The sequence below is a fragment of the Nicotiana tabacum genome, chromosome 10, assembly GCF_000715075.1.
Source record: "Nicotiana tabacum cultivar K326 chromosome 10, ASM71507v2, whole genome shotgun sequence".
In the NCBI taxonomy this organism is placed as follows: domain Eukaryota; kingdom Viridiplantae; phylum Streptophyta; class Magnoliopsida; order Solanales; family Solanaceae; genus Nicotiana; species Nicotiana tabacum.
Genome location: NC_134089.1, coordinates 85206345 through 85224562, shown reverse-complemented (window position 1 = coordinate 85224562; position 18218 = coordinate 85206345).

Below are 18218 nucleotides of genomic sequence, written 5' to 3'. Positions count from 1 at the left end.
ACTGCACACTCAGGAGTCGCCGTGGCCGGAAGCACCTAGATCTGCACACGAGGTGTAGGGTCTAGCGTGAGTACAACCAACTCAATAAGTAACAAATCCAACCTTTGTACTAAAAGTAGTGACGAACTCTACCGACACGGTTTAATATAGAAATTAACAGTGCAGAAACATAGGCATGCTTTCAAGTTCAACAGTTAAACTCAATACAGTAAGATATATCAAATTTGAATGATATGAAGAATATAACTCCTCTGCCTCTATATGCCAATGTACATGATGTATGTGATGTACCATGTTGGCAGCCTCATGTGCTCACACTCTCAAATGCTTATTCGCTTAGTATTGTATATAGCCAATCCGGCCCAGAGAAAATCCATCCCGGAATATATATTTCAACTGATTATCAGTCATTTAGTACTGAGTAGGGACAATCCAGCCCGTGGGGAAGATCCATCCCCAGGTGTATAAATGTTTCGGACAAGATCCATGTCCAGGGAAGATCCATCCCTCAATATAATCAACCGCGCTCACTGGGTGTGTGTGCAGACTCCGGAGGGGCTCCTTCAGCCCAAACGCTATCATAAATCAGTATAACCGCTGCGGCGTGCAGCCTGGTCCCATAAATGTCACTCATAATCAGGCCCTCGGCCTCACTCAGTCATTAATCTCTCAAGTCACTCTCACGGGCTCACAATGTCATAGAACTAGCCCGAACATAATGATATGATGTATCAATAAATAACAACAGAGATAGGGATATGATATGAAATGCGTGAATATGACTGAGTACTAAATATTAATGAAATCAGTAAATCAATAGCAAGAAATGACCACTATGGGTCCTAACAGTACCAACATATAGCCTAAAGATGCTCTCTAGCATGATTGACAGCTCAATTACTTTATCACATAATGAAAATCGAATATCAACAAGATGGAACCACTATGCAGTGCCATGAAATTGACTAGGTCACAATTCTCATGGTGCACACCCGCACGCCCGTCACTTGGCATGTGAGTCACCTCAACACTAATCACATAACACATGATTCGAGGTTTCGAACCCTAAGAGCCAAGTTTAGCAGTGTTACTTACCTTAATCCGAGCAAAACTCTACTCCAACACACCTTTGCCTTGGAAATCGACCTCCAAACAGCCCCAATCTAGCCACAAACAGTACAATATAATCAATATGGGCTAAAAGAATCAATTCTACAAGAAATTACGAAGTAATAATTCAAAAATCCGAAATCGACTCCAAGACGACCCCTGGGCCCACGTCTTGAAATCCGACAAAAGTTAAAGCACATTCAACCACGAGTCTAACCATACAAAATTTATCAAACTCCGACACCAATCACCACCCAAATCCCCAATTCAAACTCTCCAAATACGTAGCCTCAAACCCCCAAATTTCACATCAAAACCATACAATCTAGGTGAGAAAACAATGGGGAAAGAAAATTATTGAATAAAAACGGGCACAAGGAACTTACCTCAAGAATCCCCTCGAAAATCCTCTCAAAAATCTCCAAAGCCTGATATCAAAATGTTAAAATGAAGCCAAAATCACGAACCCTTGCATTTATATGTTCTGCCCAGTCAAACTGCATATGTGGTCCAAAATTCGCTTCTGCGGTCCCACTTTTGCGATGAAATCTCCGCATCTGTAGATGTCACTTAACTCCCCAGCTATCACACCTACGCACAAATGTCCGCTTCTGTGGAGACGCTTCTGTGGAAGTGCTTCTGCGCCTACTCGTCCGCTCCTACTGAAAATCCCTAGCCCCTCAACTCTTTCACTCTCTGCCTCTGCGACCCTTACATCACATCTACGCAATCATAGGTGCAAGAATCCCATCACACCTGCGACCTCTGCTGACATCCTTCTTGATCTCTTCTGCGGTCCTCTTCTCGCATCAGCGAGCTCGCAGCTGCGGTGCCCACTTCGCAGGTGCGATTACATTAGCAGTTGCAAATCTTTAGCAATTCTTCAACTTCAAAACTTGATCCGTTAACCACCTGAAACTCACCCGAGCCACCCAGTACCTCAACCAAACATACCATTAAGTCCCAAAACATCATACAAACTTAGTCGAATCCTCAAATCACCTCAAACAGCATCAAAAAACATGAATCGCACATAGATTCTAGCCTAATGAACTTTGAAATTCTAATTTCTACAAATGATGCCAAAACCTATTAAATCACGTCCGATAGACCCCAAATATTACACCCAAGTCACAAATGATACCATGGACCTACTCCAATTTCCGTAATTAGAATCCGACCCCGATATCAAAAAGTCCACTCCCGATCAAACTTTACAAAAATCCAAATTTCGCCATTTCAAACCTAATTCAACTACGGACCTCCAAATCACAATCCAAACATGTTTCTAAGTCCAAAATCACCCAATGGAGCTAATAGAACAATCAAAACTAAAATCAGGGGTCGTTTACACATAAGTCAATATCCGGTCAACTATTTCAACTTAAGCTTTCCATTATGAGACTAAGTATCTCAATTCACTGTGAAATCTCTCCGGACCCAAACTGACTAACCCTGTAAGTCATATAACAGCTATAAAGCACAAAAAGAACAGTAGATGGGGAGCGGGGCTACAACTATCGAAATGACCGATCTGGTCGTTACATCATCCCCCTCTTAAACAAACGTTCGTCCTTGAACAGGTCTAGAAACATACCTGGAGTCTCAAATAGGTGTGGATATCTTCTCTCCATCTCCCGCTCGGTCTCCCAAGTAGCCTCCTCAACGGGCTGACCTCTCTACTGCACCTTCACTAAAGCTATATCCTTTGACCTCAATTTTCGAACCTGCCGCTTCAAAATGGCCACTAGCTCCACATTATAAGTCATATCACTATCCAACTGCACTATATTAAATCCAAAACATGAGACGGATCGCCGACATACTTCCGGAGCATAGAAACATGAAATACTAGATGCACACTCGACAAGCTAGGTGGCAAGGTAAGCTTGCAAGCTACCTCCTCAATCCTCTGAAGTACCTCAAACGACCCAATGAACCGAGGGCTCAACTTTCCGAACCTCATAACACCCTATATGGGTGAAACCTTCAGCAGAACCTGTTGATACCCAATTTTTTCCTCATATATTTTAAATATGAATATATATTTTTAAATAGTCCACATGTATTTACAAACATGCACAAATATTTCTATAATATTTTTACAATTTTTAAGACTTTATATCAATTTATTTCTATATTTTTTAATATACAAATATCCAATAGTTATCCCTCATATCATTTTTATGATGATTTAACCGTCTAAATTTATCATTTATGCCCATATAGTGCTTAAATATTTTAATTACATTTGCATTTTAAGGCTAAAATTGTACATTTTGCAATAATAGCCCATATAAATGCATAATTATATTATCTATATAGAAAATAACTTTTTACATTTTCATAATGTTAAACAATTATTTTTAAATTATTTTCATATATAAGTGGCATTTTATCATGTGTTAATTATTTTTATAAATTATTTTATTAGTTTAATTGTGTATTAGCCCCTTTTTAATTAATTTTTCGGACCTAGCCCACTATCCATTACCTCCAGCCCAATAACCTAACCCAATTACCCTTACCTAATTAGCTACCCGACCCAGAACCCCTTTAATCGTGACCTTGATCTCTAAGATCAACGGTCCATATCCATTTCCCTTATTTTAATTAACCAAACTCCTAACCCTAACCCTCATTCACCCCAAACCCGCCGTCCTTGAACTCTCTCAACCTCTTCTCTTCTCTCTGTCAAACCCTAAATGTTGTCACCCAAATCCCCTCCAAATCCCCTTTGATTCCAACCAGATATGGAATCATCTGGTGATTACTTACCTTATCCAGCCCCTTTTCTCTACTGGTTAACCAATTCTGGTATTACATAATCACTTGCCTAACATGGCAAGTGGATCTCTCTTGTTTTGAATCAAATCTGGTTCAAACCTTTACTTCTTTCCATCGATGTTTATTCTTTGTCTCTTTATGGTACAAATCTCTGAGATTCTTTTGATTTTGTGTTTACCCTTAAAATTAGGGTTCAAATATTTTAAGACTTGTTTAACTTTTTGGTCTATTTTATTAAAATCTCACCGCATGTCTATTTTCTTTGCTAAAAGTCTTATCTAATCTATTTTCCCTAAAAACTAGGGCTCAGATCTTTAAGATCTGTTCTAGTTCCATTTATGGATGAATATCTTCTTTAACAGTCCATAAATCTATCTATGTGCATGCTATTGAGATTCTACTCACCCAGAATTAAGGCCCAGATCTTTTCAGATCTATTAGGGTTCCTTAATTTTGAGTATTTTCTCTTTAATATTTTCGTGTATCTATGTTATTCTTCTAGTTCTTTTTGACTAATTTACTTACCTTAAAATAAGGGTTTCAGATCTTTCTCTAGTCTGATTTTTTATTACTTTTTGAATAAATCTCCTGTCTGTGTTCATTGTACACAGTATATAATTATTTTGTCCTTGTTTCTCTGCATATTTTGTGGTTTACCCAAAACTAGGGTTTGAGACTTTTACTCTTTCCTTTCTCGTATAGTACTAATATTTTTCTTACTTTGTTCCTTTATTTCTTCACCTTGTTTGTTGATTGATAATTGATTCTGTATGATACTTACTTTATTCTGAGTAGTACTTGTCTGATTACTCGAGCTCTGCACTATCTATCCCCATACTTGACTTCAAATTGACCCTGGAATTATTTCTTTACCTTATTTTGATCTAGCCTTATTTTGATCTAGTACTTGACTACTGATGTCACGCCCCAAAACCGAGGGGCGCGACCGGCACTCGACCGGGTAGCCCCAGTCAAGCGGACCTGGGTGCCTTTCCTATCCCACGTGTTACCCCGCGTTATCATTATTCGATAACCAAGTGAAATAGCCATTTATGATTTAAATACATTATTACGAGATTTACATAATATACATGGTTACTTAGCGTGGTTTACAAGTTACATTGCCAAATACAAAATACATTAGTACATAACTCACATTTCCTGTCTACGGAGCCTCTAGGGATACAAAAGAGTGTTACAATACTTGCCGGTAACAAGGCTCCGGCTATACCTTACGCAAATACCAAAATAAGATTTTCGGGAGGAAAAGCGGCATGAGCCACGCAGGGCCCCGAGAGGAAAAAGGGGCTCACCAATACAGCTGACGGAAAGTGAAGGAGTGCTACTGTTGGTGGACTGGAGTACCTGCTATAGAACCACCTACAATCATAACACGAATGTAGCGCCCCCACCAAAAGGGACGTCAGTACATTTGAATTGTACTGGTATGTATGAACAAACTTTACCCTAAGTAAAATCAAAAAATACACAGGTAACAAACAGTAATAGAATCAACAATCCAATGCACATGAAAGGAACAACCAAAGCCAAACAAGTTCCACAATCTCTCCTTTTCCCCTTTCAACATTATTTTATCACATCAATGGTTTCACAACTTTCACATATTTTTATTTCAATAGTGATTTCGATCACTTTTCCACCCTTATTACCTCGGCCACCCTTATCACCATAACCCACACTTTATAACTTCATGTTGCGGCGCACAACTCGATCCTACCGGACAATCAAATTTCACACGACAACAACAATAATTCACAAAGAATTTTCATAACATCAATACCATTTCCATCATATGTAACAACCCGTATACAATTTAAGTCACAACGATAATTGCCCGCGACAAGTCACGTATGATATTACCACAGTTGTTTCAATTGCATCAATTATGCTTTCTTTCCATCATTTGTTACACATTTCTTACCACATGAACACATTCACACACATACTTGGTTTGTTGCCATTTACTTACACCATTATATCGTGAGACTTAACCAACAACGTTCAAAGCATATTAATCACAAGAATCATCATTTCAAGGAAGCACAAGTTCATATCAACAATTCATACATTTGGGCCCAAGACACCATAGATGTCACCAAGAAATAATTCATGTACAAGGTGTTATCGTAATTGTTCAACTCATTTACGTCATTTCACAATACCATCTTTCATTACTTACCATGCAGGGTTTTAGCCATTATACACATTCCCACATTCGGATACATTAACGTTCTTTCATTCGTTAACACATACTCCCATATCGTCATTCTCAAGCATTTACAAGCTTAGAACATAATAAGGTAGGCACATCAAATCACTTTTTACAATCACATATAACACGGTGGTGTGGAAATCAACTAAGACAATCAATACACATATTTTCATACAAGGCACACATACCGTATGCTCGTCACAACAAGGGGATTCTACAAGAGTTAAAGTTAGCCATACATACCTCAAAGAGCTTTTCCGTAAGTTACTACAACGTTCCGAAAATTCTAGTAATGCCAATCTACTTCGAGACATAACAAAATTGAACACAAATTAGGAAGATATTCATAATTCTAGCTCATTTGAGCATTTTATCAAACACCATATGTGCGTTAAATCTTTATGGTTCTTTTATAGAGGATTTCATCAACCCACAATCCATACTTTACCATATTTAGCTCAACAAGGTTTTTACAACCTTTGACAACACATGCAAGCAAGATAACAACTCCAATACCTACAAGCATTCTTTATAATTACCCATCTTTAGCTAGATTCGAAATTAAAGGTTAGAGTATAGAATCTAACCTCAAGGATGAAGGCCTAGTGTGGTTTTCCTTGTTAATCCTTTAAGATTTGAGCAAGAGTTGTAGAAGAATTGATGAGGGATACTTTCTCACTCTAGGGCACTCTCTCACTCTAAAAATATCTGATTTTTGCTCAAGAAATGGTCCTTTGAATCTATTTGACGAAATGAGGTCGTTTTATAACAAAAACCCCGATTTTTGCACAGTCGCGCTGCATGGGGCGGTGTGGTAATGAAAATTGTGTTTAGAAACGAAACTGGAGGTGCTCTGATAATTTACACAGCCGCGCCGCATGGGGCGGCGCGGTAGTGTAAAATTCTGTGTTGCTTTTGGTAATTTTGTCATAACCTTTGGTAGGAGTGACCGAATGACGAATGGTTTGAAGCGTTGGAAACTAGACTCAAAGCCCTTTTATTTGATAGGTTGTGCATTACACAAATCCTTATATAACTGGAGATATGATTGTCCAAAGTGAGATCTTGTGCGCACTCATTTGCAACTTTCGTTTCTTATGAAATTTTCAACTTGGCTTAGACTTAGGCCTCTCCTTAGACCCCAATTCACTTCTACTATGACTTATACACTTATTAAAATATCCAATTGATATCCATAATCACCTTAATACTCATTTGCACGCAAGATAAAATATTTGGCCTACCTTGACACCACAAAATCTTAAATTACTAAGTAAAATTTTCTGGGGCTTTACATTCTCCCCCACTTAAGATCATTCGTCCTCGAATGAGGATCAAGTTTCATTCATTGGACATCCTTATGTAACTTCTGCCTTTTTACATTATGAAATATATCATCAACCCTGAATTTGGCTAACTCCTTAAATTTCCGAAAATTTCGCTAGAGTTTCCTTTGTAACTAGGACTATCTACCTATCAAAGGGCTCCAGATACATATCCTAACAGCATATACACGTTCCATAGACATAACATAACTTTTTCAACACCAACCATGGCCGTATAGGCAACATACATAGTCAAAATGGAATAGTTTAACATAGATTAAATCCAAAAGATAAGAGTTTACAGGAACCAAATGCATGAAAGCTATTATATAACTATTCAAACAAATGTGGGTACTTCTTTCTCATTTCTTCCTCGGTTTCCCAAGTGGCTTCCTCAACCTGCTGGTTCCGCCATAACACTTTTACAGAGGCAATTTTCTTAGTTCTCAATTTCTGGACTTGCCTATCAAGAATGGCAACTGGAATTTCTTCATAAGATAGTTCTTCATTAACCTCAATAGCTTCAATCGGCACAATAACGAACGGATCTCCCACTACCTTCTTCAACATAGATACATGGAAGACCGGATGTACCAACGACATCTCGGGTGGCAGCTCGAGCTTGTATGCCACCTAACCGATCCTCTCAATGATTCTATACAGTCCGACATACCTTGGACTTAACTTCCCTTTCTTCCCGAATCGTATGACTCCCTTCATGGGAGATACTTTCAAGAACACCCAATCATCTACTTGGAATTCCAATTCTCTTCGACGCACGTCTGCATAGGATTTCTGACGACTCTGAGCAGTTTTCATCCTCTCTTGAATGACTTTAACTTTTTCCATAGCATGATACACAAGATTTGACCCTAACAGTTCTGCTTTACCAACCTTGAACCACCCAATCGGAGATCTACACCTCCTTCCATACAATGCCTCAAATTGGGCCATCTAAATACTAGCGTGAAAGCTGTTATTGTAAGCAAACTCAACAAGCAGCAAATGGTCATCCCAACTACCTTTGAAAGCTAGAACACAAGCTTGCAACATATCTTCATGCGCCTGAATAGTCTGCTCTGCCTGACAGTCAGTCTATGGATGGAAGGCCGTACTAAGATTTACTTGAGTACCCAAACCTTGCTGAAATTTTGTCCGAAAGTTTGCTATGAACTGAGCCCCTCAATCCGAGATAATAGAAACTGGATTGCCGTGAAGTCTGACTACTTCCTTGATGTACAACTAAGCATACTGCTCTGCAGTATCGATGGATTGACTGGCAAGAAGTGCGCTGATTTCGTGAGTCTATCCACAATCACCCAAATTGAGTCAAACTTGTGCATAGTGTGAGGTAATCCTACCACAAAATCCATATTGATCATTTACCATTTCCACATTAGAATTTCTATGCTTTGTAACAATCCTCTAGGCCTTTGATGTTCAGCCTTCACTTGTTGACAGTTCGGACATTTTGCCACAAAGTCCGCCATATCTCTTTTTATGTTATTCTACCAATAAACTTCTTTGAGATCATGATACATTTTAGTAGAACCTGGGTATACGGAATACCTAGAAGTGTGAGCTTTTGCCAAAATCCTTTCCCGAAGACTATCAATATCTAGAACACATAGGCGCTCTTGGCACCGTAGGGTACCATCATCAATGCCAAAAGAAAAGATGTGACATTGTGTTTATAAATTCCCTCCTTTAACTGTACCAACAATGGATCGTTGTATTGATTTTCTTTGACCTCCGCTACAAGCGACGATTCAGACTTATTCTACATAATTACTCTCCCTTCACTAGAGTTCGCAAGACGAACTCCTAAACTAGCCAATTGGTGAACCTCCCTGGCCAACGGCCTTTGATATATCTCCAAGTGAGCTAACTACCCATAGATTTCCATCTAAGAGCATACTCCATAACATTGGCCTTTCCCGAGTGATAGAGAATCTCAATATCATAGTCCTTGAGTAGCCCAAGCCATCCTTTATGTCTCAGATTCAACTCCTTTTGTTTAAAAATATATTGAAGGCTCTTATGGTTCATAAATACATCAACGTGGATCCCATACATATAATGTCGCCAAATTTTTATACAAAAACTACCGCCGCAAGTTCTAAACCATGTGCCAGATAGTTCTTTCCATGATTCTTGGGTTGCCTAGAGGGATAAACTATCACCTTAACATGTTGCATCATTAGTGGAACATCTTTATCACATTTCTCTTACATATGACCTCCTAGGATTTGAGTTCTTCAATAATTTTCTTGATATGGTTACAATCTTATGTGAGTACTTGCAACTTGCTCTTCCAAATTCTCAACAAAGACATTACTGGATGAGTTTTCTTATAGGACCTTTTATTTCAAAGAAATCATATCTTCTAGATTTCGGACACACCTTCACATCATCAACATGAATGACATTGCATCAAATGTAATGTAACATTGTGCTCAAACCTTTCCTGGTAAACCAACCTCTTTCCTCCTTACGTGACTTATAGAATTTAAGAAACCACTCTACTTCCCTTGTGAATATTCTCACGATCTCTCTTTATTGTTCAACACTTCCCAAAACATATATCATCACCCTTTATATGTATACAATTTTGGAAGAGTCACTGGCCCGAGAAGGGCATTCTCTGAAACTTGAGATCCTCCTCAATTCTTCAACAACGACTTTTGATTTTACTCTTAAGTGTAAGACTTAGTCCACCTGATTCTATCCTCGATGAGTAATTCACCTTATTCCCCGTATTGTAGCTACCAATAGAGTTCCCTGATATTGCGGTTTAAGAGTTACCATGTTAAACATGTATGGTCTGTAACAAGTGTTCATCCTCTTTCAATCTATTTTGAACCTTTCATTTTCCCTTTAGTAGATTGTGTTGTCTTTCCCTTTTTGATCGCCCTTTGGCCTGGACAATATGCTGGTACCATCTTTTCTTTCTAATTGGAACATTTATCCCCATTATGTTTTGCTCATAGTGCATAATTGATAGCCTTATTGTGCCATACACTTGTCTACCTCCCGTGACTTGTAATATCATTGTGCCTGGTTTGTGAGTTTATCATACCACAACTTGACCTCCAGTAGTCTCACTTTCCATTGTATGTAGACATGAACTATCTCTAGATCCTTTAGTTGATATTCGGTGTCACCCAAGTCGGTTGCATTAAGGTTAATCCTTTATAACTTTTATTAACACTTATTCTCTAAGCGCGTCTACCATTCTGGTAAAAGATATTTTATGATAACCATGACCATCTCAATTTATAGGTTTTTTCCCCATTTTTTCTCACCTCATTCTTCCTAGCTAGTGAATAGAAATGCATTCTTCCACATGTTACGTGGTCTTTTCCCTTAGTTATTTCATCCCGCTCACCTCTTAACTCTTGTTACGACATCCGTGGAAAAGTGTGTTCATCCTCGTATCACTTAACACTTCTTTGCTTGTAAGATTCTTTAGAGTCTCTCCCTCAAGCCCAAATACCATCTTGGGTTATTATAGCATAACATTTATTTCTCCCATTCGTTCTACCTTTCTTTACACCTTGGTACTTCGGTTAAATCACAGATCTATGATTAACCCATTCTAAAATCTCGCAACCTTCCACATTTTACCTATAGTACTTCCTTAGGTTTCCATTATTCCTGACCTTCTAACAAGTATAAAATTCCTTTACAAATATACTCTTAGTTTCTAGGATCATTGACCTTATCATTCACATTGCCCTGTATGAAGAATTTACCTTCCTTAACCTTCCACCTTCTTGGGGGTACTAGCGGTTTATCATTAGTATATACTTTCAGATAATCAAATCATCCATTATCACTTTTCTAGACTACGCATGTCTTCAACAAAAGTATTCAAACATCATATTTACATGGTCTTACTCTTGTTTCATTGTATTTAAGTGGCCTTACTATGGCCCTTCCTCCCCCACTTAGGGCGAATGTCCCAGATTTTGACACAGGTCTTGAATTTTGGCAACTTTAGGGACATATGTCTCATATCTCTATCCCTTATATATATGTTAGACTATTAGGGAGATTTAAGTCACCATGGTATTAACCTCATAAGTTCTCTGCTCGTATTCAACCACACGGGCTTGGGATTTCAATTCCTTATACCAATATCCTTTAGGAGTGTAACAAAACTTCATACACTTATGGGGTTATTATAACATTCGTAGCATAAGGGTATTCTCATTATGGGTTCAATTGACTCTCATTTCATAACTTCTTGTCTCCTAGGACAAACTTGCACTCTCATCATCAGTCTCCTGGTCATGTCTCCCATATATCACGTGCTTATATAACCAGTTTTCTTTCACACCTTAGGATAATTTACATACTTCTCACACTACCCACATGTGCTATTCAAGCTTATATAGCACTTATCAATTTAATGTTTCTTTGGAGGTTACAATCATTTTTAACACTTTCTCGAATAAAGTATGCTTCTGGTACTATGTACGTACCTCATATATTTGTACCATTCGTTCAACATAACACATATGCCATCTCCTTAACATTTAGGCCTTTGCCCACTGGTCATTCCGTATGACAACATTACTTGAAATAGACGAAAGAGCGTCTAAACTTACCTTGAATCTCAACTCACGAGTTATAAGACAATCTTATAGTAAAGCTTTATCGCTCGATCTGGAGTGTTGAAGAAGGGTAACATTCCTAAATGTCCATGTAGCCTCCAACTTATAGATGTGGTCGACAACACACTGATAAGAAGGACTCTACTAGACACAGCTCCGAGACATCCTAGGACACTTTAAAACCTTAGGCTCTGATACCAAGTTTGTCACGCCCCAAAACCGAGTGGCGCAACCAGCACTCGACCGGGTAGCCCCAATCAAGTGGACATAGGTGCCTTTCCTATCCCACGTGTTACCCCGCGTATTCATTATCCGATAACCAAGTGAAATAGCCATTTATGATTTAAACACATTCTTACAAGATTTATATAATATACATGGTTACTTAGCGTGGTTTACAAGTAACATTGCCCAAATACAAAATACATAAGTACATAACTCACATTTCCTATCTACGGAGCCTCTAGGGATACAAAAGAGTGTTATAATACTTGCCGGTAACAAGGCTCCGACTATACCTTACGCAAATACCAAAATAAAATTTTCGGGAGGAAAAGCGGCATGAGCCACGCAGGGCCCCGAAAGGAAAAAGGGGCTCATCAATACAACTTACGGAAAGTGAAGTTGTGCTACTATTGGTGGACTGGAGTACCTACTATAGAACCACCTACAATCATAACACAAATGTAGCGCCCCCGGTAAAAGGAATGTTAGTACATTTGAATTTTACTGGTATGTATGAACAAACTTTACCCCAAGTAAAATCAAGAAATACACAGGTAACAAACAGTAATAGAATCAACAATCCAATGCACATGAAAGGAACAACCAAAGCCAAACAAGTTCCACAATCTCTCCTTTTACCCTTTCAACATTATTTCATCACATCAATGGTTTCACAACTTTCACATATTTTCATTTCAATAGTGATTTCGATCACTTTTCCACCCTTATTACCTCAGCCACCCTTATTACCTCGGCTACCCTTATCACTACAACCCACACCTTATAACTTCGTGTTGCGGCGCGCAACCCGATCCCATCGGACAATCAAATTTCACACAACAACAATAATAATTCACAAAGAATTTTCATAACATCAATACCATTTCCATCATATGAAACAACCCGTATACAATTTAAGTCACAATGATAATTGCCCGCGACAAGTCACGTATGATATTACCACAGTTGTTTCAATTGCATCAATTACGATTTCTTTCCATCATTTGTTACACAGTTCTTACCACATAAACACATTCACACACACACACTTGGTTTGTTGCCATTTACTTACACCATTATATCGCGAGACTTAACCAACAACATTCAAAGCATATTAATCACAAGAATCATCATTTCAAGGAAGCACAAGTTCATATCAACAATTCATACATTTGGGCCCAAGACACCATAGATGTCACCAAGCAGTAATTCATGTACAAGGTATTGTCGTAATCGTTTAACTCATTTACGTCATTTCACAATACCATCTTTCATTACTTACCACACAGGGTTTTAGCCATTATACACATTCCCACATTTGGACACATTAACGTTCTTTCATTCGTTAACACATACTCCCATATCGTCATCCTCAAGCATTTACAAGCTTAGAACATAATAAGGTAGGCACATCAAATCACTTTTCACAGTCACATATAACACGGTGGTGTGGAAATCAACTATGACAATCAATACACATATTTTCATACAAGGTACATATACTGTATGCTCGTCACAACAAGGGGATTCTACAAGAGTTAAAGTTAGCCATACATACCTCAAAGAGCTTTTCCTTAAGTTACTACAACGTTCTGAAAATTCTAGCAATGTCAATCTACTTCGAGACATAACAAAATTGAACACAAATTAGGAAGATATTCATAATTCTAGCTCATTTGAGCATTTTATCAAACACCATATGTGCGTTAAATCTTTATGATCCTTTTATAGAGGATTTCATCAACCCACAACCCATACTTTACCATCTTTAGCTCAACAAGGTTTCTACAACCTTTGACAACACATGCAAGCAAGATAACAACTCCAATACCCACAAACATTCTTTATAATTACCCATCTTTAGCTAGATTCGAAATTAAAGGTTAGGGTATAGAATCTAACCTCAAAGATGAAGGCCTAGTGTGGTTTTCCTTGTTAATCCTTTAAGATTTGAGCAAGAGTTGTAGAAGAATTGATGAGGGATACTTCTCACTCTAGGGTACTCTCTCATTCTAAAAATATCTGATTTTTGCTCAAGAAATGGTCCCTTGAATCTATTTGACGAAATGAGGTCGTTTTATAACAAAAACCCCGATTTTTGCACAGTCGCACCACATGAAGCGCCGCATGGGGCGGTGTGGTAATAAAAAATGTGTTTAGAAACGAAACTGGAGGTGCTCTGATAATTTACATAGCCACGCCGCATGGGACGGCGAATGGGGCGGCGCGGTAGTGTAAAATTCTGCGCTGCTTTTGGTAATTTGGTCATAACCTTTAGTAAGAGTGTCCGAATGATAAACGGTTTGAAGCATTGGAAACTAGACTCAAAGATCGTTTATTTGATAGGTTGTGCATCACACAAATCCTTATATAACTGGAGATATGATTGTCCAAATTGAGGTCTTGTGCGCACTCATTTGCAACTTTCGTCTCTTATGAAATTTTCAACTTGGCTTAGACTTAGGCCTCTCCTTAGACCCCAATTCACTTCTACTATGACTTATACACTTATTAAAATATCCAATTGATATCCATAATCACCTTAATCCTCATTTGCACGCAAGATAAAATATTTGGCCTACCTTGACACCACAAAATCTTAAATTACTAAGCAAAATTTTCTTGAGCTTTACAACTGATTGATTCCATATAATGCTTTCCCTAAATTAAGTGGTACTAGCCTAATTTTATTATGTCATATTAATTGATTGAAGCCGAATCTAATTGATTATAAAGTTATTCTCATGCCTTATCTATGTAGGACTGATGCATTACCTTATTTGTCTAGCTTATTGAGCATTATTTAAACTGTTCCCCTTTCCCCTTTTAGAACAACACTCGAACTCTCCTATTCTCACTACTAAATTTAAGTTCTCTCTCTTGCTCCTGTTCTGATTTCTGTACTAAGTGGCTATTATTTGTCCGGCTGAAAGCCAAGGCTAAATTCTTTTGAAACTTAACTGCTACTGCATCTTTACTTTCTTTCTTCTCAACTGGTATGCCCTAACCTTTGTAATTCCTTTCTCTATGCATAGTTTGGTTAACCTGTTTTCAATTCCTAGCATGATTATGTTCCACTTAGTGATGCTATTAAGCTAAGCTATCATTCAATAATATGGAACTCTTCCTAATTCAGTTCCTGTTCTAAACTTTGCTAGAAACATGTGATCAATGTGTGGATAATTCATGTGCCCTGTTTGTTTTACTAATTATTTCTGTGATTAAGCCATGGTTGTTTAATATTAGCATTTAGCCTAATAAAAAATGCAAACTTTTTTGAATTATATGTTGAACATGAATTTTGTTCGTTCCTTGGTGCAGTTCTGTTGCTATTCTGTATGTACTAGTTTTCAAACTTCTACTCTTAGTTATTTAGGTTCCTACCACCCCCAGTGTGAGCACTGCCTAGGGTCCTTGAGACTTCTCTGAACTCTAACGCATAGGGGCTGGTCTTCCAATTCTTTTATGAACTATTTCTTTAAGTGTAGACCTGGTGTGAGCATTGCCCGAGGTCCCTGAGGCCTTTGGGAACTTTGACACACTAGGAACATAATCTTATGTGCCATGGATGGATCCTCTTTTATGCTTCAAAGTTGTTATGTTTGAAGGCCTGGTTCCTAGGTTTATATTGGGCCCGCTAAAACACCCTATAGTGTAATGGATACTATTATGTAATTTATTCATTCTGGGCTATAATAATCTCTGTAATAAACAAGATCTGGGGTTTATAGTAAAAGCTATTTTTTTTTCTATATCTTTGTTTGAAACTCGGGTAGAAATCTTGTCTATAGGTTTATTGTGAAGGTTGTACTTGTAGAGATCCTGCCTATATGATATTTCTGACTGTTTGTTCACATTTTTGGCATGCTAGAGACACTGCCTATATGTGTTTTGTTAATTCTTCATTAAAAATCCATGTTCATAGGATCCACTTATATTTTCATTCTCAATGTGCATTAGTGATAATGTATATAGGATTCTATCTGTTTGATTAACAAACCTTTCTGGCAATTTGCTTAAAATTCTGCCCACGTATGATTAATAGATGCCATGCCTACAGAAAATAAAAAAAATCAGATACCATGCCTATAGGAATAAAAGAAATCAGTTTCAAAACCTAGAAATCATGTCTATAGGATTTAAACTAATAAATATCATGCCTATAGGGGAAATCAGTTTGTAAATTTAGAAATCATGCTTATAGAGATTTAAATCAAGTCAACACTTAGAAATCCTGCCTATAGGAGCTTAAATTAATTAGAAAGCATGCCTATAGGATCTAAAAGGGATAAAACCTGTCTTTATGAGTTAAAATCAGTAATTCACTTAGAAATCATATTATAGGTCTATAATTAACAGTTGTAGATATCATGTCTATAAAGTTTTGTTAATCAGCTTTGAGTTTGATTAATTTTGGTTATTACTTAGGCAAATCTGTAGGGGTTAATAATGATTCTGGGCCTAAAATTGTGATATCTTACTGCCTGAAAATGCCCAGATTCAAGATTTAATAAAATTAGTAGGCAAATTGATAGGTCCAGATGCTCGCTTTAAGAAACTGCTGTCTTGCATTCTGTTTCTGCTCATCTAGATATCCTGCTTATAGGATCCTAAATTAATGAAATCTTTTGATTTAACTGCGTGCATTTGTTGTCTGCTTGTGGAGGTTAATATGAGCCCTTATTTGCTCCTTACATGATAGTCCTATTTGAATTTTGTTTGTCGCCTAGCTTTTCTCCTTTTTAAGCAACAGAGGTCAGTCTAGAACCACCCTAAATAGAGATCCTAAATACCTCCAGGACCATAAGTAAGGGACGGGTAGCACACGTGTAAAGCATGAGTTAGAAGCTACTAGAATGCTTAAGTAACAACTAAAAGATAGTAATTAGGTAGTAAAGGAAATGATAGCCCATGCGCTAATGCTATGAGTAAAACCCCGACTTGAGGGAGTTGCAAAGCATTGCATGGAATGATCCTATAGGCTAAAAAACTTAGGACCACCCCATAATCCTGTGTAAAAGTAAGTGGAATACTGTATCTGTCCCAATTTGTTTTCTTCCGTTTTAGGACTAATTCGCTTAATTTAAGTTCGACCAGGACCCACCATTGTGGACCTCGAGGGGTGCCTAACACCTTCTCCTCAAGGTAATTTCGAGCCCTTACCCGATCTCTGGTGGTATAAATTGGTTATATGAGTTAACTGTTCTAGGTACCCTAACGCACCTTAGTCCGTTAGGTGGCGACTCTTCAAATCCCTTACCCCATTCAAAAAGGAAAAGAGTTGTCTCAGAAATGCTGAAACCCGATTTTGCAAGAAAAAGGGGGCACGACAGAACCTTCTCCCCAACCATGTATGCAACATCATGGACCTTCCTATAGGAATAACTCTTCTATCTAGACCGCGCTGTACGAAACTGCTCCTGAATCAATTTAGCCTTGTCCTAAGCATCCTGAACCAAGTCAGTACCCAATAGCCTAGCCTCACCCGGCTCAAACTAACCCACCAGAGATCGACACCGTCTCTCTTACAAAGCCTCATATGAAGCTATCTGAATTCTTGACTGATAACTATTGTTGTAGGAAAACTCTACGAGCGGTAGAAACGAATCCCATGAACCCTCGAAATCAATGACACACTCACGTAGAATATCCTCCAATATCTGAATAGTACGCTCGGACTGTGCTTTTGTTTGAAAGTGAAATTATATACTCAACTAAACCTGGGTGCCCAACTCTCACTGCACGTCTCTCGAAAATTGCGATGTATACTGCATGCCCTGATTTGAAATGATGGACACTGGCACATCGTGCTGAACCTTTTCCTTAAGGACAAGCAAATGATGATCATCATACTAGTGCTCTCTAATGTGATCAAATAGGGAAGATCGAGAAACCACACAGGCTAGAGCCCGACTTGGC